Source organism: Triticum aestivum, chromosome 2B, assembly GCF_018294505.1.
Source record: "Triticum aestivum cultivar Chinese Spring chromosome 2B, IWGSC CS RefSeq v2.1, whole genome shotgun sequence".
NCBI lineage: Eukaryota > Viridiplantae > Streptophyta > Magnoliopsida > Poales > Poaceae > Triticum > Triticum aestivum.
The window spans coordinates 371,259,873-371,282,258 of NC_057798.1; the positions used below are offsets into that span (position 1 = coordinate 371,259,873).

General features: G+C 43.6%; 1 long non-coding RNA gene and 1 pseudogene across 1 annotated transcript; one reads left to right on the forward strand and one right to left on the reverse strand.

Annotated features, from left to right (window-relative positions):
- Positions 1 to 9,723: 9,723 nt before the first annotated feature.
- On the reverse strand, positions 9,724 to 10,754 carry LOC123044961 (cytochrome c oxidase subunit 3-like; annotated as a pseudogene).
- A 1,604-nt stretch (positions 10,755 to 12,358) lies between these two features.
- On the forward strand, positions 12,359 to 13,759 carry LOC123041247 (uncharacterized). Its single transcript, XR_006418436.1, has 3 exons — positions 12,359 to 12,644; positions 12,825 to 13,329; positions 13,427 to 13,759. It is a non-coding gene; the product is annotated as an uncharacterized lncRNA (long non-coding RNA).
- The last annotated feature ends 8,627 nt before the right edge of the window (positions 13,760 to 22,386 follow it).

Genomic DNA, 22,386 nt, shown 5'->3' on the forward strand with positions numbered 1-22,386 from the left:
GGCTCCTTGCTTTACCTTTGTGCATCTAGACCGGATATCATGTTGAGTGTGGGGATGTGTGCACGGTTTCAAGCCGCACCAAAGGAAAGTCACTATGTGGCGGTCAAGAGAATCTTTCGATATTTGGCTCATACCTCAAACTTTGGCTTATGGTACCCAAGAGGAGAAAATTTCAAGCTTGAAGGTTTCACGGATTCTGATTGGGCAGGGGACAAAGTGGATAGGAAGTCCACTTCCGGAGGGTGCCAATTTCTTGGTTGCTCTTTGGTAAGTTGGTCTTCCAAGAAGCAAAGTTGTGTTTCCCTCTCGTCCACCGAAGCGGAGTATGTGGCGGCCGGTAGTTGTTGTGCTCAACTCCTATGGATGAGGCAAACTTTAAAGGAGTACGGTGTCATTTGTGACAAAGTGCCTCTTTGGTGTGATAATGGAAGTGCCATCAAGATTTCTCTCAACCCGGTACAACACTTCAAGACGAAGCACATTGAGATTCGGTATCACTTCATCCGGGATCACATTAGGCGAGGGGAGATCGAGCTCAAGTATGTCAACACTCATGATAACCTTGCAGATATTTTCACGAAGCCCTTGGATGAAGCAAGATTTCGCGAGTTAAGGCATGAGCTAAACATCATTGATTTGAGCAATGTGACTTGAACCCGTACACCCCCCACCACACTCAACGTGTTGTCTAGTTTAGGTGTAGGCATGGACATAGGGGGAGTGTTGTTCTCTCAATGAACTCTCCCTCCCCCCATTATGCATAAATCGATCACCTCTTTCACATTAGCCATTTTTAATGGTACTTGTGCTTCAAAGATGAGTTTTGGTCATGGGCCCAAGGATAATTCTTCGCGGTGCCATACCATCCAACTCAAACATAGGTGGCTTCAGCCACCGCCCTCTCTCCTCGAGAGGCTTTGTCGCTTGGTGGTTTCTTGTTGTCTTCTTGCCTCTGGTGTGTGCGTGTTCTTGTGTTTCTTGTGTGTGAAAAGTTTCCGTGCAAAGGCTTCTTCTTTTTCGTGTTGAAAAGCAGTGACTTGAACTCACGGTACTACCGCGGTCGGCTACGGTACTACCGCAGCCTGCCACGGTACTACCGCTTGCGGGAGCACGGTACTACCGTCACCACGCGGCAGTAATTTTTTACTGCCGCCTGGTTGAGCGGTACTACCGCCTCGGTGCGGTACTTCCGCCCAAGCGGTACTACCGCGATGATACGCGGTACTACCACGCCGGTTCAAGCGCGTGGGGGATAAGGACGGGCAGGGGGAGTTTTAACTCCCCATGCCCATTCGATGTCCTCTCTCTCCACGTCGTCTCCTTCTCTCCCTCGCTCAAGAACAGAGCCGGCGTTCGTCGCCGGATCTCCTCCACCGGCTGCCCTCCTGTGATTCCAACCGTTGAGATCGTTCCCCACCACGTGCTCTTGCTATGGACCAAGGTTTTTCCCCAACTCCCTCTCCGTGTTGTTTGTGTTTAGTGTTTCTAGGTTTTGGGGGAGGCTTGTGTGTTCTTGAGATTCGTAGGCTTAATCTCTGCAAGAGTAGGATGATGGAGCATGGTATTGCATAGGATTTATACTTGTATTGTTGTCTTGCGCTAGATCGGATCACCGTGGCACCGCCATTGTTTCGCGGTTCTTTTCAGATTCAAACCGCCCGTTGGATCTGACGCGACGCGGTACTACCGCCCGTCTGGCGCGGTACTACCGCTTGCGCAGTACTACCGCTTGCGCGGTACTACCGCCCCTCGGGAGCGGTACTACCGCGTTCTGTGCGGTACTAAAAGTTTACTTCCGCCCCAACCATGGTACTACCGTGCCCTAGCACGGCACTACCGCGTTTGGAGCAGTACTAATATTCTAGTACCGCAAGTAGTGGCAGTTTTACCGTGGCTCACATCTATCGCATGCCAATTTCTCGTATGCCTTCTATGTGTTTCTTGTGCTTTTTCGTGGCCTTTGCATTGATCTTCTCGCGTCTTTGGTGTTTTGCGTGTGTGTCTCAGGTGGTGGCTCTCGCCGGTCCAACCCCAGTCGTGACACTAGCTCCAAACGTCTGCGCAACCCAGGTGAAGTACCAGAAGGCTCGTCTGCCTCCAAGCGCAATGTCAAGCACTCAGCTAGCAAGCACAAGGAGCCCGCTAAGGGCATGGATGAGATAGCCCAAGCTGATTATGTCCGTCTCAGGCAGCTTCACCCTTACGTGCATCCGCATGCCACCTTCAGAGGTTGTGAGCTATTCTGGAACAAGCAACAGGTCAACATCTATCTGGATGTCATCAAGAACAAGCAGAACACCTATGTGGAGGTGAAGTGGACTGATATGCATCACATGAGGAAGGACAAGTTTCGCGACTACTTTGGAGAGTCTCTGGACTTGGTGGAGCAGTTTGGCATTGAGCATGTGATTACCTTCCACCTCGACTATGACCCTGAGCTTATCTGTCAGTTCTTTGCCTCAGTCTACTTTCACTCCGATGAGGAACGGAGGATGACCTGGATGACCAACGGCCGTAAGCTGTCTACTACTTGGAAGGAGTTCATGGATCTCCTCCAGGTACCTGATGATGGACTCGACTCTCCAGTGGGTGTTCGCCCCCATGCCAATGCTGATTCTGCCAGCAAGGACAGACTTGCCCTTTTCATGGTTGAGAAGGCACTCGCCAATGGCAAGACAACTTTGGTGCTCAACCCTTTCCTGGATATCATGTATCACATCTTCCGCAACTCCTTGTTCCCTCGCATTGGTGATAAAGACAAGGTTCATGCCTATATGGTGGACATGATGCTCATCTATGAGGATGCTCATTCGTCTCAGTCACAGCCACTTGATGTCTCACACATCATGTGGTGTGAGCTCCGGTTTGCAGTGTTCAACCGCAAGGTGCCTATCTATGGGCTCTATATGTTTCTGCTGATTTCGAAGACTTGGGAGAAGATGTTTCCTGCTGATGAGTTTCTTGCTCCTGACTGGATTCGCCATGAGCCCATCTGCCTGCGTATCAAACCCAACTGGGCCAACACCACTACTCGCGCCGAGGCGACTGCTGCTAGGACTGCTGTTGATGAGGAAGATGCTGGCGCCGAGGATGTTGCTGAGGGCCATGCTGCTAGACCTTCCCAGAGTGCCTCTATGCCATCATGGGCCAAGAAGCTGAAGGACAAGATGAAGACTCTTTTCTGCATGCAAGCCAAGGGGCAGTACAGGACTCACGTGGCGTCCAAGGAGAGTCGTCGCCGGGACAACAAGATCTTGCAGCTCTATGGTGAGGTAGTGTCTGGCGGGTCTGAGGAGCACATCACTCCAAAAGCCGAGTGGATGGAGAAGCAGGGCTACAGGTGGACTGAGTCTGAGGAGGATGTCGAGGAGACCATCCCTGCTGCCGAGCCGTCCGATAGAGAGGATTGGGACGAGTTCTCTGCTTGAGCCACCTCTTGTGTGTAGGTGTCCTCTCTGCCTTTTTGGCGTCTCGATACCAAAGGGGGAGAGAGTGTAGGGATTTGCGAGTGTGTCGTGTGTTTGCTGCTTTCTCGTTTGTGTCGTGTGTTTGCTGCTTTCTCGGTTGAACCTCGGTAGCTTTACTTCGTATGGTGTAATACATATGCACTCTATCTATCCTAGCGAGCTTTTGTTATATTGTGCTATATTTATGCTATGCTTTGCTTATTATCATGTCTTAGTCTCTAAAATATAGGGGGAGTGTTGATCCTAGTCTGTGTGTTATGCAGTCCAAAGCATTCATCTAAAGTGCACACATCTAGGGGGAGCCCGTCTATATTTTAGAGAGGTGGGGTTTGCCCCTACTCTAAGTTATCTTATCCATATGCAAATCCCGTGTTGTCATCAATCCACCAAAAAGGGGAGATTGTAAGGGCATATTTTTCCCTCAGGTGTTTTGGTGATTGATGACAATGCATTTGCGGACTAATCGTGTGCCTTGAGTTTCTCAGGTTATTCATATCTAGGCACGAGACGATTCGGTGCCCCTCGGAGACTATTGAAGTCGGCGTCGTTCTACGTTTCTCTTTGGTGGATTTGAGTCGTAGGAGAGCCGTACTATTAAGAGGGGGTCCGCGTCGGAAAGGTTTGGGTGGAATTAACACGTACACTTGTTCCTCCTTTCCCTGCATTTTGGAGCTTCCCTTTGTTATCTTGGTTGTACGGAAATCTGACGACTACTGTTGTGCTTGCGGTAGTACCGCCACTACACGCGGTAGTACCGCTGGGTGTCACGGTAGTACCGCTCATCTGGAGCGGTAGTACCGCGGCTCCCTGGCCTTGTGCCGCTCCGGTGCGGTAGTAGGGGCAGATGTAATTTTTTACATCTGCGCCCTCCACGGTAGTACCGCTCGTCCAGCGCGGTAGTACCGCGGAGGCCCACGGTAGTACCGCTCCCTACGAGTCGTAGTACCGTGGCCCTCCTACCTAGTACCGCAGTGTCGCGGTAGTAGGCGCGGATGTAATTTTTTACATCCGCGCCCGCACGGTAGTACCGCGCCTCGCGGGCGGTAGTACCGCGTCGGATTTTTGTATCTCCTCCGGTTCAGCGGAAGTAGGCACGGATGTAATTTATTTCATCCGCGCCCTTCCCAGGCCATGACTTTCCTGCCTTGCGGTAGTACCGCGCAAGTGGTAGTATTGCCCCCTTATCAGGCTAGTTCCGGCCTGTGTTGCTGTCGCGGTAGTACTGTGGTTAGCCACGGTAGTACCGCACAGCCTTGCGGTAGTACCCGCCCCTGGAGCGGTAGTACCGTGTGTCGCGGGCTGAACATGTGGATAACGGTTGGATTTTGTCCACGACTATATAAGGGGCGTCTTCTACCTCTAGTTCACTACCTCTTCCATCTCTAAGCTCCATTGTTGCTCCAAGCTCCTTTTTCACTCGATCTCTCTCCCTAGCCAATCAAACTTGTTGATTTGCTCGGGATTGGGTGACAAGTGCCCAACCTACACTTCCACCACAGGATATTTGATTCCCCCCACTTATCCCTTGCGGATCTTGTTACTCTTGGGTGTTGAGCACCCTAGACGGTTGAGGTCACCTCGAAGCCATACTCCATTGTGGTGAAGCTTCGCGGGATTATTGGGAGCCTCCAAGTGTTGTGGAGATAGCCCCAATCTTGTTTGTAAAGGTCCGGTTGCCGCCTTCAAGGGCTCCAGTAGTGGAATCACGGCATCTCGCATTGTGTGAGGGCGTGAGGAGATTACGGTGGCCCTAGTGGCTTCTTGGGGAGCATTGTGCCTCCACACCGCTCTAACGGAGACGTACTTCCCCTTAAAAGGAAGGAACTTCGGTAACACATCCTCGTCTCCACCGGCTCCACTCTTGGTTATCTTATCCCTTTACTTTTGCAAACTTACTTGTGCCATATCCATTGCTTGCTTGTGTGCTCATTGTCTTTGCATCATATAGGTTGTCCACGTAGTTGCACATCTAGACAACCTATTTCATTGCAAGGTTTAAATTGTTAAAGAAAAGTCTAAAAATTGTTAGTTGCCTATTCACCCCCCCCCCCTCTAGTCAACCATATCGATCCTTTCAGGTACCTTGCCTAAGCGCCCTGGGCGACCGGACTCGACAAGGGTAAGATCCCAAATCTGTTCATTTCCTGTTGTAAAGTCTGCACCCTTAGAGGTGGCATCCCTTTACGCATGAGCCTTGTTAGTGCATGTCTCAGTCCCTTGAGACATGCTCAGTCCTATGTTAGGAAACCAAACAGTGTAATTAGCTTCCCCCTCTATTCCCGGCCATCGTATGGACGAGGGCTCCTCTCCCCTTGCTCTGCTGCCCGGAAAGGTATATATATACTTAAATTAGGAATTGAAAATGCTTGGGCTTGCCTTATTCTCTCATTTAAGTCTTCAATTCCCTTATCCGGAATGGAGAGGGATGTTGTTGAAGGGAAGGAACAGAGGTAGATCATTCCTCAGAATGTAGGAGAACAGGACCCACGAATCAACTCTAGTTAGGAAAGCCATGGCTCTGAGCTCTTATCCCTTCATGGGTAAGAGCGAAAGCCCGCAGTCAGGGGTTCTAGGCTGCTTAAGTAGAGTCAGCAGCAGTATGCCCCGGATAGGGGAGACATGGACTTTAGTCCGTATCGACCCGGTGATGCAGGAATGTTCCTAGCCTCAAGGAGTGAATCCGAGAGGCGTGACTGGAGCAAGTGAGTGGGTACTGGGAACCGTAGAGATGAGGATAGATCTACCGGAGAGGGGGAAATAAGATCTTGCGGAGTGGAGCCCACTCCTCTAGTCCTGTCTTGAGCTTAGCTTTCTTTTCCTTGAATTAGTTTCCTGTTCGAATCTTCCTTTTCAAATAGTTGGCAAAGCTAGACTTGATCTATTGAATAGGTCTAGCTTGCGTCTTCCTACGCAGTCATCAAATTGGCTGGCTTTGGACCCTCGATCGCAGCAATGAACTCAGCATCCCACTTAACTTACTTTTGGTACTTTTGAATCTTGTCCCATCCCATAGCTTCACAAGTGAATCTACCTATGGATCCATAAAGTTGATCATTACTTTTCAAATTCTTATTTCATGTGTCCGCCATAGCGCTTATCTATCTCCTGGTCTGATTCATCTTTGGAATGTAACCGGACATATTACAAGGCGAAAAAACAGTGATTTCATCGATTCCGGATTGCCCAGTGTCTCCCTTTCCCTCTTTCCTTTCACTTTCCTCGCATAACGAAAGCATGATTTACCCGAGCCGAGTATCTTGTTAGAGTAGTAGATTCCGCGCTCGAGATGATGTGTGTGACCGGGCAGGAGATTCTTTTACTCCAAAGTCGTTGCGCAGGTTTGTGTGGGACAACTATGTCGATCAGTTTTTAAAGACACCTAGAAACTATGTCTACAGATTCCGGCAGAGAGTACAAGTGGTGCCATCGGAGGAAGCTGACAACCTCAGAACAAGAATGGAAAAAGGATTGATTACTCGACGAAGTAGTACCAACAGGATATATTAATCACTAGGTTACGGTAATATGTGCCTGTCTCCAAAAAGAAGGATAAAAGGATAGATTAGCAAAGCAGTCACTCCCAACGGCAGATGAAAACGATACCGACACATCTACTAAATTATCTTAACAACCTTGAAGATACGGGATTATATAATCAACTCATTTAGTTGATAGATCATTATTGGATTCTTTTTATTGTGACCAAGATCCATGAAATAGCTCTCTTTATACTACGTTATAACTAGCGGATACTTCCCATTCTTATGTCTTCTTTCCTTATTACGACTCCTGTGCTTAGATAAAATACGACGTTTGAGTTTGGACATAGCCAATTGCTACTTACGGTGCTAGGCCTTTTCAAGCAATGGAAGGCAGACTTGAATGCCAATCAGACATGGCCAGAAGCTTAGATAATATCAGTAGTTTCTCTTGTTTATCACTTAATAAATAGTCTTATTTGTCCCAGGGAGCGAGGAGAGAAGATGACAGGTTGAGTAGAGAAAGGTGGGTCATTGTCCCAACGTAGTAGTATTTTTGTTTTGTTTTCAGCTGATCTATATAAAAATAATAGAATAAATAAAGGCAAAGGATTTGGTTCAGTCGTCAAGTAAAGATTTCCTTTACCCAGAGTTGGGAACTCTGAATAGTTGTTTGAATACCGACTGCCTTCTGCAATATCACTAAACTTGATGAAACCGATAATAGTTCAGGGACCATCAAACCACTACCATTTCTGTAGAGCCCTCCAAGAACTGAGGATGGCTAAAGCTACCTTGAATCTCTGTTTTTGTAGAATCATAAATGGGACACTCTAGATTTTGAATAATAGCTTTAAACCATCCTAATACCTTTGATTATTAAAAGATATTATGTATAGTTAAACCATAATTATCAAAACCTAAACAATTACGTATATCGAAACGACTTCTGGCATCACCGGAGGGATCGGGAACCACATTCGTAGGCCGACAATTTTTCTGGATAGGTCGAACTATTGGAAGCAAATGGAAAAGGAACACCGAGTGGAATCAAAGAAACTAGCGGACTGATCACTAAATAGATACAAATAGGTGCAAATTCTAACTAGTACTCATTGATTTATTCCGTTGCAGAAAATACTCGGAAACCAAGATAGCTTTGGATTATATACCTTCAATAATAGTTTTATCAAGACTATTATTACTACGAGTCTTTTGTAACCAATCTATGATAATAGTTTTAGTTTTCTAACATTTGTAGTATATTTTGGAAATGGCGTACAAAAATTACATAATTACCAAGGTCTTTTCCCTTCTACATAATAAGTATTGACCATAATTTATAACGCTTTTCTTATGTATTGAGTATTAAAGATAATATTTGAATAATAATCCTTTGATAATATTTTGAACCATAATATAATAAAGACAGCATAATGTTACATTCCTTTGTGATCAATATTACAGTAATAAATCCTTTCCAATATGTTACAGTCCTACTTTATCAGAATATTCTTTGTACCTGAGAAGTTCTAATTATTGGATTATTCAGAGGGCTTTATAATGGTCATCTAGATCAAAATGTCGAGTCACCAGGACCATTTTGTAGATAGGTTGATCCCAGTGAAGAACAATTTGATCAATGATATGCGTCACTTGGATATTTTAGTCGTCTCAATATATTGGGCCCCTATTATGGATAACATATATTTTGAACCACTTCGCTTGCAGATTGGAGTTTCCTACTGACTATCCGGGTTCTTGATACCGCCGACCGGGAATAAGTACCTATCCCTTACGGAATCGAACCCGTGTCTTCGACATGAAAAGACGATGTCCTAACCTCTGGACGAAAGGGACCAAAAAGCTATTTTTCATATACTTAAGAGAAGAGAAGTGGTTCCTTTTCTTTCTATACGAAATACTTGATGCACTTATTGAATGGAAACTTGAATTGAGAGAAAAGGTGTGCTACGCTTCTTCATTCTCGTAACTCAATCAATATCAAGAACATAAAGAGTTTGTATAGAGATGGATTTCTCTTTAGTTCCAAGACTTTTTTTTTGAATGGCTCGTGTTGCGCTAGTGACACAAGGGTAAAACGCTCGAGTTGGCTTGCTGACTCGAGGAGGGAAAGGCTCCATTTGCTTTAGTGAATGGAGGAAGAAACAACCATAGTAACTATCTATGAAATTGATTGATGGATATGAGAGTGGTGCAAGACCGGGACAGAGGAACCATAGGAATGTTATGTCAGGTTCCTTGCTCACTTCTCAAGCCCAATATCATTCCTCCAACTCGGACTTTCATGCTAGAATTAAGAACCCCCCTAAACAATGACAGCGTACCGAGCGGGCCCTACGTCTATCGGGGAGCTCAAATCCTCACTAGAGTGAGGCACGTCTCGATCAATACATCTCGAATCTAAAGAGAGAATGTTATTGTTATGCTGTCCCCACTCTGGAGTATGATTGACCATATCATCCAGCGAGTGGTCTTAAGCGCTCAATGCATCCATACTGAACTCGAATGTGCGCGCTTCGGAAGAGAAAGTAATGCAAACTACTAACTGTTATGCCGGCTTGGCCCGATCAAGACTTCTATCCCTCAGAAACTGTCTCGCGTCTTATCCGTGTGCGCGGTTGAGGACATTGGACTTCGTATTCTTCCTGGGTCTGGCTCGGCTGGAATCTACAAACTACACCTCTCCAAACACAATATCTTGAGTACCCGGAGAAGTTCTGTTTGTCTTCGAGCTTTTATTCCTCAATCCACTTATTCATTCCCTTCTTTCATATACCTCCCCACCAATAGATAGAGACAAATGGGAATAACCGAACCACGTCTACAAAATGCCAGTACCATGCAGCTGCTTCAAAGCCAATGTAATGCTTCTTGGTCAGATGACCAAGATATTGGCGAATACCACATACGATCAAAAAAAGAGTACCTATAATCACATGAAAACCATGAAAGCCAGTTGCTAAGAAAAAGGTAGAACCATAAATACTATCCGAAATAGTGGAGGGTGCTTGGTAATATTCCATTCCTTGAAATCCAGTGGATACTAGAGCCAGTGAAACGGTTGCTACTAAAGCGTAAACTGCTCGTTTTTCCTTCCCCGCGAGTATAGCATGATGAGCCCAAGTTACGGCAGCTCCGGATGAAGGGAGAATAGGGGTATTAAGAAGAGGGATTTCCCAAGGATCTAAAACCCCAATCCCTTTTGGGGGCCAAATACCTCTGATCTCTACCGTAGGTGCCAAAGAAGAATGAGAAGAAGCCCAAAAAAGCAAAAAGGAACATAACCTCCGAGACTATGAAGAGAATAGAACCATATCGAGGTCCTAATTGTACAGCTTTTGTATGATGCCCTTCCAACATGGATTCACGTAGAACATCCCGCCACCATACGAACATGGTATAAAGGATAAATATTAGGCCCAAACTGAGAAGTGTTGCACCCCCTTGAAATGAGTGCATGTAAATCACACCTCCTATGGTAGTTGCCAAAGCTCCGAGTGAACCCGAAATAGGCCATGGACTTGGATCTACCAAATGATAAGAATGCCTCTGAGATTCAATCATAAACCACTTTGCCCCGGTTGTATGTAAACCCCCCTTCACCCCCATCCCCTAAAGTGGTAAAGAAGGAGGCTCTTTTTTGTCTCATTAGGACAAACAAATAGGAAGGGATAGTTCTTTCATTGCATTGATAGAAGTGAGACTATCAAAAGATCTCTCTATTATTTAGAGAAAAGAGTTGGCGCGGGTTCTACCAACGAAACCAAGAAGTTTTTGATTGGTCTTTATCATTCGGAACCCTCTCCGTATTAGTAAGAAAAACACACCCAGACTCTGACTTCAATGGTAGGAACAACCTCAGCACTCCGGCGTGAACATGAACAATCATTCTATGCAAAATTTCATGTATGATAGTGGTCGATCCCTCGGGAGTGACATTCGTTACTTTGGATTTTGTTCACGCGGTGATCTTCTCTCTTTCCAAGAGTACTACCCTTTACGTAGTCTATGTCTGGGGAGACAGGTGTGGTAGAGAGGTCCCCCACTTCGATTCCTGTCCCGTTAGCATCTCCGATCCGAGAGTTGGGATGACTCCATTAGTTTCGGTCGGGATAACTATATATGGGAATATGAAAGCAAGAACTACTAATTGTAAAAATGACAATCGAAAGCCCCCCCGGTAGAAAACCAACTATCGTTTCATATATGCGCTAGGATATATATAGTATCCTATCCCCCTCAATCTCAGGAGTCGCTTTCTCTATGCCCGACTTACGAGCTCTTTGCTTATTATTTATCGGGTGGGATGAAGGTCGAAATGTCTAGTTTGAATTGCTTATGCTTATATAGTTTGAATCGTCTAGCTTCATACCAAGGTTGTTCTACAAAAGAACCAAGTAAGAAAGTAAGCCCGTTCAATTGAAATAGCTTCCTCACTTCGCAGTTCGATACCCACTGAAACTATGGATACGATAGACTCGGGAGGGGTAAAGGGTTACTTTATTTGGGCTGCTAAGTCTTTCTTGTTAATTCCGGAAATAAAGAGGACCTTCTTAATCCTTCGTGCTCCACACCCGCCTCACTGGACCTATCCATTCGAGCTCTCTCCTCTAATCCCAACTCGACACGGCTGGACGACGACGCCTGTTCACTTATAACGAAATCACACGTTAAGCCCGATGAATTCATCTACAATTTATGGGTTTGGCAAGGCAGAACCAGGGCCCTTCCATTAAGGTTATATTATAGTTTCGATAGGAGAGATGCAGACCAAATAGGAATGCAAGAATACTCTGTAAGCTATCTCATAGAGCTATATTGTAGATGACGCACAACTCAGAGAGACGGAGATGTGGGGTTGAGGAAGGAGTAACTCAACAGTAAAAATGGTCGCTAATGATGCCTGATGTACATAAGAGTTTTAATAAAAACATCTAATACACAAAATTGGTATTGAACCATAGAATATGCCCGTTAACGTTACACAAAATTGGTATTGTATCATAAGTATGTATGCCCGTTGCAACGCACGGGCTCATTTACTTTATATGATAGTTCAACTTTCTTTGATTCTATATATGATGATTTTTCATTGGTTGACTCTTTGGGTTCACCGTCACAATACGTTTCTTCCTGTGGTTTTATACGCTTTCAGTTTGGATTTAAAACATATACATAAGGTGGTACTAATTCCCGAGGCGACGTGCATCGAACGTTCGTGGGTCTGCGTTATTGGGCCTGTAAAAACTTAAATATGTATCCCGCCCGGTTCACTCACGTGGCCCGTAACATATGCACACTCCTGATCTGACCAAACATGTCTCCTGCTCAAGATCGATATAAAAAGCCAGCCCCTCGCAACCTGGCCTAGCACAACACGCGATGTACGCCGGCGCTCGCACGGCCGCCGAAGTATGCGCCATGATTTGGGCGACGAAGTTGGCCACGACTGGCGACACTCGAAGAGGGAGAGGTCCAAGATCGCCGTGTCACGAGGTTCTGCAACCCGCGAGACGAGGCCGCGCGGATCGTGGACTGCGGCAGCGGGGCGCTCAATCATTGTGTATATCCAGATTAGCAAGAAGCCAACAACAGGGGATTGTATAAGTCTAAACGGCCGCCTGCGCCTCTTCGCTCCTCCACCATGGGGTAATCAATCACTCAAAACTCACAGGTACATCTTATATTCTGATCTATCCTATGCATGCGTGCGTGTGGGTGAGGAGCTGCCCTTTTCTGACTTGCATGACAAGTTCTGCAGCTGCATATGATTTCTTCAGGACCATCAGCATGGATGTTCAGATATGAATTTCTTTCTGGCCATCCACGCTTATGCCAATATATATGCATGCAGATAACAATTATATTAAGATGTGTCTCTGTGTTATCATACAATTCTACCACTACATTGGACGATGATGAGATGATTGGGCTGAAGGCTTGGCACCATATTTATTGCCAGACAAGATAAGTTATCCACATTACTTCCTGCCTGGTCTCCTTGGAATATAGGAAGTATGTGTACTTTCTATACTATGAGCATACGTTCTCTGAATCAAATATGTACCACTGCATTTTCAGCCATGCATGTGAATGCTTAGGAAGACACAACTAAATAGTTCAGTTTTGTTGTTGTTCAATTCTATTCAATGGATGCAGACCCACACATAAATTCAATTTTTATTACTGACACTTCTCTACAGGGAATGCTTTCCATTAATATTTCTCCTTGATAATTAATTTTCCCCTTGGCATCCATCCACCTGATGGAATCTGATAAATTGATCTTGACTACCAATCAGTCAGATGTAATCGATGAAGGACATGGCATTAGCAGGAGACAACAGACTGTGCGAACGGTGAGCAAAACCCTATATTGTTCAAAAATTTCTTTTTTTTTTTGCGCCACTACTGCTCAGTGAATCATCAGTTTTGTTTCAATGTGGTTACAACCAGCCATCAAAGCAGAAGATAGGTGGATTGTTGAAAAAGATTGGTGGTCTGCGATTCACTTTTGGACATGAGGACATCCGTGTGAGCATCTTCAACCTGCTCTTTTTATCAGCTCACAACGCAAGGTTTATGTCTGTCTGATTACTCAAGTTGCGGCCATGCGTTATATTAGGATTAAACAAATAACAAAAAGTTAAATACTCAGAGGTTGACTCTGCCATGAATTTCTAGCCTCTCACTGCAAATGTGATAAAATTTGTACTGCATTACATGCATAAAAATAGAGCCACCATGTGAACCATGTAGTTCTTTTCTAAAGACTACTTTTATTGTTTTTCTTCTTTCCACCACTACTGTGAATATTTTGATGTACTGAATAATACGTGTCTCGATTCCAGACTTTCTGTCTCAGTTGTAACGGCTAATATAAATTTTGGTAGCTTAAAAATTAAATTTATATTATTTTTCAATTCAAATAAAAAATTGCTAGCATAGAGGCATGGAAAATTTGGCTTGCTTTGTACTATAACAATTTTGTAGGCATCATTTAGATGTGTTCTGTTCTAGTAGGAGGGTGTAGGGATAATTTTCTGTTGTGAGGCACATGATGGGATTGCTAAAGGTGTGTGCTAGAGCGTGACGATCAAGCTCATTACCTGAGATTGATCATGTTCGTCATGAATAGATGGACAACATGACCACAATGGCGAAGAGAGTGGCATCGATTGGTCGCTTGAAACATGCGAGGATTTGTTTTTTCCCGTTGCAACGCACGGGCATATGTGCTAGTTAACAGAAAATAAAATGTAAAACCACTAACTTAACAGAAAATATTTTTCATAAAATTTTATTTGCAAAAAGAAACAAATAAAAAGCTTCTATGAAACTCTAACTATGACCTATACAAGTTTGTATACAAAACTAAATAAAATATATTTTTATATGAAATAAATTTTGTCTACTGTAGTCTAACAGGAATATAAAACAATTGTCAAAAGTGACAAAATGAAATAAGTTAAAACTAATAAAAACAATAAAAAAAAGACTAAAACAAGACTATAAGTAAAACGGTACTGTTTTGCTAAAAAACTAATTTAAAATAAACTAAAAATAATTAACTATATGATACTGGATAGGCAAAATAGTAACAAAACCGTAGCAAAAAGAATCAATCAAAAATACTTTGTAAAACTCAAAATATGACCAAATTAGTGATTTGAACAAATTTTATCAAATTCAAATTTAAACTACTCAAATTTGAAAACTAGGTACAAAAACAGAGACTTCAACAAATTTGTGACACAATGCAAAAAGAATCACTTAATTTGGATCTAAAACATAAAAGATATTGAGTATTTAAGATTGAAACTTTTCTGTTTTTTATAGAAACGAAAATACACACACACACACAAAAACAGACAAGTGCTACACGTCAGGCTGCTACTGGGCCAAACGGTGGGCGATCTGTAGCTATATCGCGCTCGGCCATTATATAAGTACAGCGCTAACGCTCGTACGAATAAAAGAAAATTGGTGAGCCGGTTTAGATCTACCATATGAACCATAAATAAACCATAAGCTAAACCGACCTAAAATCGTAAACTAAAAACCGGTCTAGAAGTGGAGGTCGGCGGGGGCAACGGCTCCGGTGACCGGTGGCGGAGATGAGGATGTCCAGTGGATGGGGAACTTCGAGGGGGTCCGATTTTTCTTGAAGGTGGAGGTCGGGGATGTCCAGGGCGAGCGAGGCAACTCGAGAAGCCCCAATGAACCGGGAGCTCCGGCGACGGCGGACGAGGTTCCGGTGTTCCCTGGACGACGAAACGATGTCAAGGAGATGCGCAATGACGAAAGAAGTATGTTGGACAATATTTGGTGGTTCGGGGTTGCTCACCGGCGTCGGGATCTACGGTGAACCGTCACGGCTCCGGCGAGATCCAAACGAAGATCACGTGAGGTAGAGGTGGTTTTGGCGTGGGGTTTTTATGGGGGGGAGGGGGTCGGATGAGGAGGTGGCTGGGTATTTATAGGACATGTTCTTGGGGCAGGGGGCAAGCCGTAGATAGGGTTTCCGCCGTTTGCGCGTGCGGCATCGCAGCCGTGGCCAAGCTGGGCTCGTCCTCTTTTGCGTGACAGGACAAGATAACAGGTGGGGTCCAGGCGCTAGGGAAATAAAGAAGGAAAAAACAAAGAGAGATGACGTGAGAGAGAGAGGGAACAAGAGTGAGGGGTGGCGGCGGCTCGTGGGATTTCCTCCCGGGTGCGCTAGCGCTGGGCTAGGCCTCAGCCTGCTGGCTGGGCTGCGGCCTGGCCTGTTGGGCAAGTTTTTTTGTTTAAACAACGAGGAAAAAATACACAGAATTAATAAAACACTTTTATAGGCATATTATATACCAAAATTTTCAGAAAAAGATTTCCTAAAACATGAACATATTTTCAAGTTCAAATAAAATCCAAAAAAATCACAAAAGTCAAACAGTGCTGCTGTTGCAATAAAACCTAATAAAAATCATTTTTAAAATACCAAAATGATTTCAAACTTATTTTCTCCTCATTTTACAATGTAGGGAATCATTTTTCCCTATTTTTCATGTATTTATTTTTAGGAGAAAAATAATTTGAATAAAAAACAAATAACTCCAAATTGAAAGTGAGTTTCAAAATACCTTCAAAAGGGACTTTCAATTTGATCCTTCTAAACTTCCAACACATATTTCATATAATTTGAAGAAGTCATTTTATCTTCTCTCATGAAAATCATTGAGTTACATAAAGTTTTTAAATTTGAAATATTTCCAAATGGAATTAAAATCTTTTCAAAACCCTTTTTGTTATTTATGGAAGAAGTCATATCATCTTCACTCTCGGGTTTTATGATGAAATTAATTTGAATTCTTGGAGATCAAGATGCAAGGTGTAAGTTTGGGAAAGTCATTTCATTCCCTCTCATTCTACTTTCAAAAAGTTTCAAATTTCACTCAATCATTCACACAACAATCAAACAAACAATCAAAACTATTTATTTAATATGACATTCCAAAATTTAGAATTTTGGGATGTTGCAAACCCCTCTTTCTTCTAACGACCATCGGTATTTTACTTGGAGCTATATTTTTATTCGTCACATATTATGAGTTTTGTTTGGAGCGTCTTGTATTAGTCTTTGCTTGTTTTGTTTTTTATTTTGTGTCATCTATCCTTGCTGGACACACCTATGTGAGAAAGCCAAAATTATGCTATGATTTGTTAGAATTGCTCTATGTGCTTCACTTAAATTTTTTGAGCAATGCAATTGCTCTAGTGCTTCACTTATATATTTTTGAGCACGACGTGCTTTAGTATTTTTGAAGAAATGCTCCCATGCTTCACTTAGATTTATTTGAGAGTTAGTAAATTTTTTAAGAAACTCTCTCATGCTTCACTTATATTATTTTGGGAGAAGAAATTTTTATGCTCATGTTCTTCACTTAGATTTATTTGAGCTTATCAAAAGCAACATATGAAACTAGTCCCAAAGTGATAGATATTCAAGAAAGATATAATAAAAACTTTCCTGAAAATCATTGGACACAATAAACTTGATTATTGTAATAGTTTTGCGGTATGATGATATAATATGTGAGTCATGTTGATGGGTAATTATGGTTTAGTAAGAATATTGGTGTTAAGGTTTGTGGTTTCCTATGCAAGCACGAAAGTCAATAGTTATGCAACGAAATTACATCCCATTTGTGGTGCATTATTCGGTGTTATTTATGCTTAATGCTCGCTTATGAGATTTTTCGTTTCTTGGTTGGTTGCTTCTCAATCTTTGCTAGCCTTCACTTGTACTAAGTGGGACTACTACTTGTGCATCCAAAAGCCTTAAACCCAATTCTTGCATATGAGTCCACTATACCTACCTACATGCGGTATTTCCGTGCCGTTCTAAGCAAAATTTGTATGTGCCATCTCTAATTTTCAAAATAATTTCCTTTTTGTGTGATCGTACCCCTCATCAAACGGTAGGGGGTGGCTGATATTTTTCCATGCTAGATGTGTTATTCTCAAGATGAGTGTTTATTCACTTGTCATTGCACGAGAGTATGGCAAAGGTATTAGGGATGCCCAGTCCCGAAATGAAAATGAATTTACTTTATGTTGTCAAATAATAAATTCCTTGGAAAATGTTGGTATGGACGGTACCCGTGGATTCGTTTAGCCATGGAATGTGAAAGTATGGTGAAAAAAGGAATAAACTTTATTTTCTGTTTGAGAACCGCCTATGATATATCTAGCATGGAAAGTATTAAGAACTACTCGATCGTTTTCGTTGACAGGAGAGGCATGCCACCCAAAATGTTTTCTCTATCTTTTTTTGCTTTGAGCTCTGGCACCTCTTCAAATCCCTACTTCCCTCTGCGAAGGTCCTTTCTATTTACTTTATGCAATTTTTATTTTTATTTGAGTCTCCATCTTCTCTTATAAAGCGCCAACTAAGGGGCACTATGATCGTACTTGAGCATCGGGTGTAGTTAATATGCGAGTGTGTTTCATGAATGGATCAATGTTTGAGCATAATGGGCTAGGGATAACTTGCTTTAGTGTTGATATTTTGAAAGACATGGTTGCTTGTTGATATGATTGAGTATTGAAATCTTCATGTCAAAACTAGACTATTTCTTTGAATCATATAAAAGTTCAAATGTCCATGCTACAAAAGAAAAGAATATGTGATGAACATATTGGGAAACATTCCACATCAAAAATTCTGTTTTTACCATTTACCTACTCTAGGACGAGCAAGAATTAGGGCATGAGACATAGGGCTTTTACCTGCGTCGAGAGGGGCCTGTACTCGCTAAACAACAAGTGTTACACATGCATCGTAGCTAGGTTCTGCCCCTTATCCGTACCACTAGTACTGACTGTCAGAACCGTAACCCCGACAGGCGGCAGCGGCCCGGTGCGGCGGTGGCTGGAGACAATGGAGATTTAGGAGAGGATCGACGTGCTATCTGATACCATGTAAGTTAGGAAGAGATGGATTGCATGCATCGATAATTCCATTGCGTGGACTAGGCACATATATAGATACAAAGGGCACTTGTTGTCTTGTCTCCCGAGATACATACAAGGGGAGAGAGACGTGACAGGTGCAATATACAAAACCCAGACCTATATACGTACATGCAATGTGTGCATTTTTAACAATCCGGACACATGTTTGGAGAGAAAATGGTTAAAAATGGATGGAAATTCTTATCTGTCTAACTACAAAACAATATACATGTTTATTCTATATAAATACTTCTGCGGGCCCTGCTTATACATGTGTTTACCTGTGCGTATCATACATCCCCCATTATGTTACAAACGTGTTTCATGAATTCCGACCAATGTTTATATTCTTCTTCCTTCGTCCCTTCCCAGTTCTTATGGTATGTTTCAGTTATGTTTCATTACCTCTATAAGCATTGTTATTGAAATTGTTTCGTGAGACAAAATTCACATCTACGGAATCACTATTTTTTTCAATCAAAGTAGACAAAGTCACATCATTAAGATCAATAGGAGCACTTTTATTAGCAACCAATTTCATATGAGCATCAACCTTTTCACTCAAATAATTTATTTCCTCAACCGAATTGACCTTTTTACTAGTAGGGGCTCTTTCGGTATGCCATTGTGAATAATTTGTCATAATATTATCAATCAATTTAGTAGCTTATCCCAAAGTAATTTTCATAAAAGTACCACCCGCGGCGGAATCTAAAAGATTTCTAGAGGCAAAATTCAATCCCGCATAAAAAATTGTTTGATCATCCAAAGATTTAAAACCATGGGTAGGACAATTTCTTAGCATTAATTTCATTCTTTCCCAAGATTGCGCTACATGTTCATGCTCAGGTTGCTTAAAATTCATGATTTGTGTTCTAAAGGAAATAATATTCGTGGGCGAAAAATACTTAGTAATAAAAGCATCTTTGCACTTATCCCAACAATCGATACTATTGCGGGGAAAAGAAGAAAACCAAATTTTTGCACGATCTCGCAAAGAAAACGGAAATAATTTCAACTTCACAATATCATTGTCCACATCTTTTTTATTTTGCATATCGCATAATTCTACGAATGTGTTTATGTGGGACGCGTCATCCTCATTAGGAGTACCGGAAAATTGATCTTTCATAACGATATTCAACAAAGCAGCATTAATATCACAAGATTCCGTGCTAGTGGCGGGAGGAGCAATCGGAGTGCTAATAAAATCATTATTATTAGTATTTGAAAATTCACACAACTTGGTGTTCTCTTGAGTCATCATGACTATGCAAACAAGATTGCACACAAAAACAGATCTGACAATAAAAATGGCGAACGAAAAAAGGGCGAATAAAATGACAAATTTTTGTGAAGTGTGGGAGATGAAAACGAGAGGCAAATGGCAAATAATGTAAATTGCAAGGAGATGAGGTTTGTGATTAGGAACCTGATAGATGTTGATGATGTCTCCCCGGCAATGGCACCAGAAATTCCTTTTGATGCGGCTTGAACTACGTCGATATTTCCCCAAACAGGAAGGGATGATGCAGCACAACTATGGTAGGTATTTCTCTCAGTGAAGAGACCAAGGTTATCAAACTAGTAGGAGAACCATGTGTAAGGGCATATTTATCCCTAAGGTGTTTTGGTGATTGATGACAATGCTTTTGCAGACTAATCGTGTGCCTTGAGTTTCTCAGACGCTTCATCACTTGGCACGAGGCGATTCGGTGCCCCTAGAAGACTATTGAAGATGGCGTTCTTCTACGTTTCTTTCTGGTGGATTTGAGTTGTAGGAGAGCCATACTATTAAGAGGGGGTCCGCGTCGGAAAGGTTCGGGTGGAATCATCATGTACACGTTTCCCTCCTTGCCTCCACCTTTCCCTTGCACTTTGGAGCTTCCCTCGGTTATCCGCTTTGTGCTTTTTCTGGCAATTACTGCTGAACTTGCGGTAGTACTGCTCTATGGAGCGGTAGAACCGCAAGCACCTGCGGTAGTACCGCTGGAGTCCATGGTAGTACCGCTCCTCTGGAGTCTTAGTACCGTGGCTCCCAGGCCTAGTGCCGCTCCGGTACGGTAGTAGGGGTGGATGTAATTTTTTACATCCGCGCCCACACGGTAGTACCGCACGTCCCGTGCGGTAGTATCGCAGGTGTCCACGGTAGTACTGCTCCCCTGGAGTCATAGTACCGTGGCCCTCATACCTAGTACCGCTGCGTCGCGGTAGTAGGAGCGGATGTAATTTTTTACATCCGCGCCTCCACGGTAGTACCGCGCCTCGTGCGCGGTAGTACCGCGCGCGACCTGGTTCAGCTAGGTTACGGTAGTACCGCGTCTTAGCGGTAGTACCACATCGGATTTTTGCACTTTCGTTTCCAGCGGAAGTAGGCACGGATGTATTTTTATTCATCCGCGCTCTTCGTAGGCTAGGACTTTCCTGCCTTGCAGTAGTACCGAAGGGGGAGCGGTAGTACCGCGCCCGCGGAAGTACTACTCTCAATCAGGCAGGTCCTAGTCTTCGCTGCTGCCGCGGAAGTACCATGGTCCCTCACGGTAGTACCGCGGGGCCTTGCGATAGTACCGCGCTCGTGGAGCGGTAGTACCGCGTGTTGCGGGCTGGACATGTGGATAACGGTTGGATCTTTTCCATAGCTATAAAAGGGGCGTCTCCTACCTCTAGTTGACCACCTCTTCCACCTCTAAGCTCCATTGTTGCTCCAAGCTCCATTTTCGCCCGATCTCTCTCCCTAGCCAATCAAACTTGTTGATCTGCTCGGGATTAGTTAAGAAGGCCCCGATCTACACTTCCACCAAGAGAGATTTGATTCCCCCCCACTTATCCCTAGCAGATCTTGTTACTCTTGGGTGTTTGAGCACCCTAGATGGTTGAGGTCACCTCGAAGCCATAGTCCATTGTGGTGAAGCTTCGTGGTGTCGTTGGGAGCCTCCAATTAAGTTGTGGAGATTGCCCCAACCTTGTTTGTAAAGGTTCGGTCGCCGCCTTCAAGGGCACCAATAGTGGAATCACGGCATCTCACATTGTGTGAGGGCGTGAGGAGAATACGGTGGCCCTAGTGGCTTCTTGGGGAGCATTGTGCCTCCACACCGCCCCAACGGAGACGTACTTCCCCTCAAAAGGAAGGAACTTCGGTAACACATCCTTGTCTCCACCGGCTCCACTCTTGGTTATCTCGCGCCTTTACTTTTGCAAGCTTACTTGTGTTGTATCCCTTGCTTGCTCGTGTGTTTGTTGTTGTTGCATCATATAGGTTGTTCACCTAGTTGCATATCTAGACAACCTACTTTGACGCAAAGTTTAATTTGGTAAAGAAAAGCTAAAAATTGTTAGTTGCCTATTCACCCCCCCCTCTAGTCAACTATATCGATCCTTTCAATTGGTATCAGAGCCTCGTCTCTTTATTAAGGACTTTGCCCTCCGAAGAGTATGGCTAACACCATAGACGGTGGGGAGGAGGAGCACTCCGATGTGAATCCGATCTCGTCTACGAGTAATGGGGAAACCGCGGTGTCCCGTGAGGAATTCAATGTGGCCTTGGACACATTGAAAACCTCCATGACGACCACGGTTGAAAGCATGTTTAATAAATTCTTAGAAGGACTTAAACTACCTACCGCGCTGTTGAAAGTGGGTGATCCCGCTAACAAGGTGACGGATGCTAACTCCGACAAGGGGGAAGCTAATAGTGAGAAGGGTCCTTCTACTAGTGGTAGAAATGGCACCAGCATCTTTGCCCATGTGGAACCTCCAATTTATGAAGGACCGATTCCCTCTACTCATTTAAATCATGCCGGTCCTCCTCCTAAGATTGTGAAAAATGAGGATTTTGATTCTTGGGTGTATTGCTTCGAGCGTCATTTAAATCATGTGAATACTAATCTTTGGAGAATCATTGAAGAAGGTTTCTATCCACATGA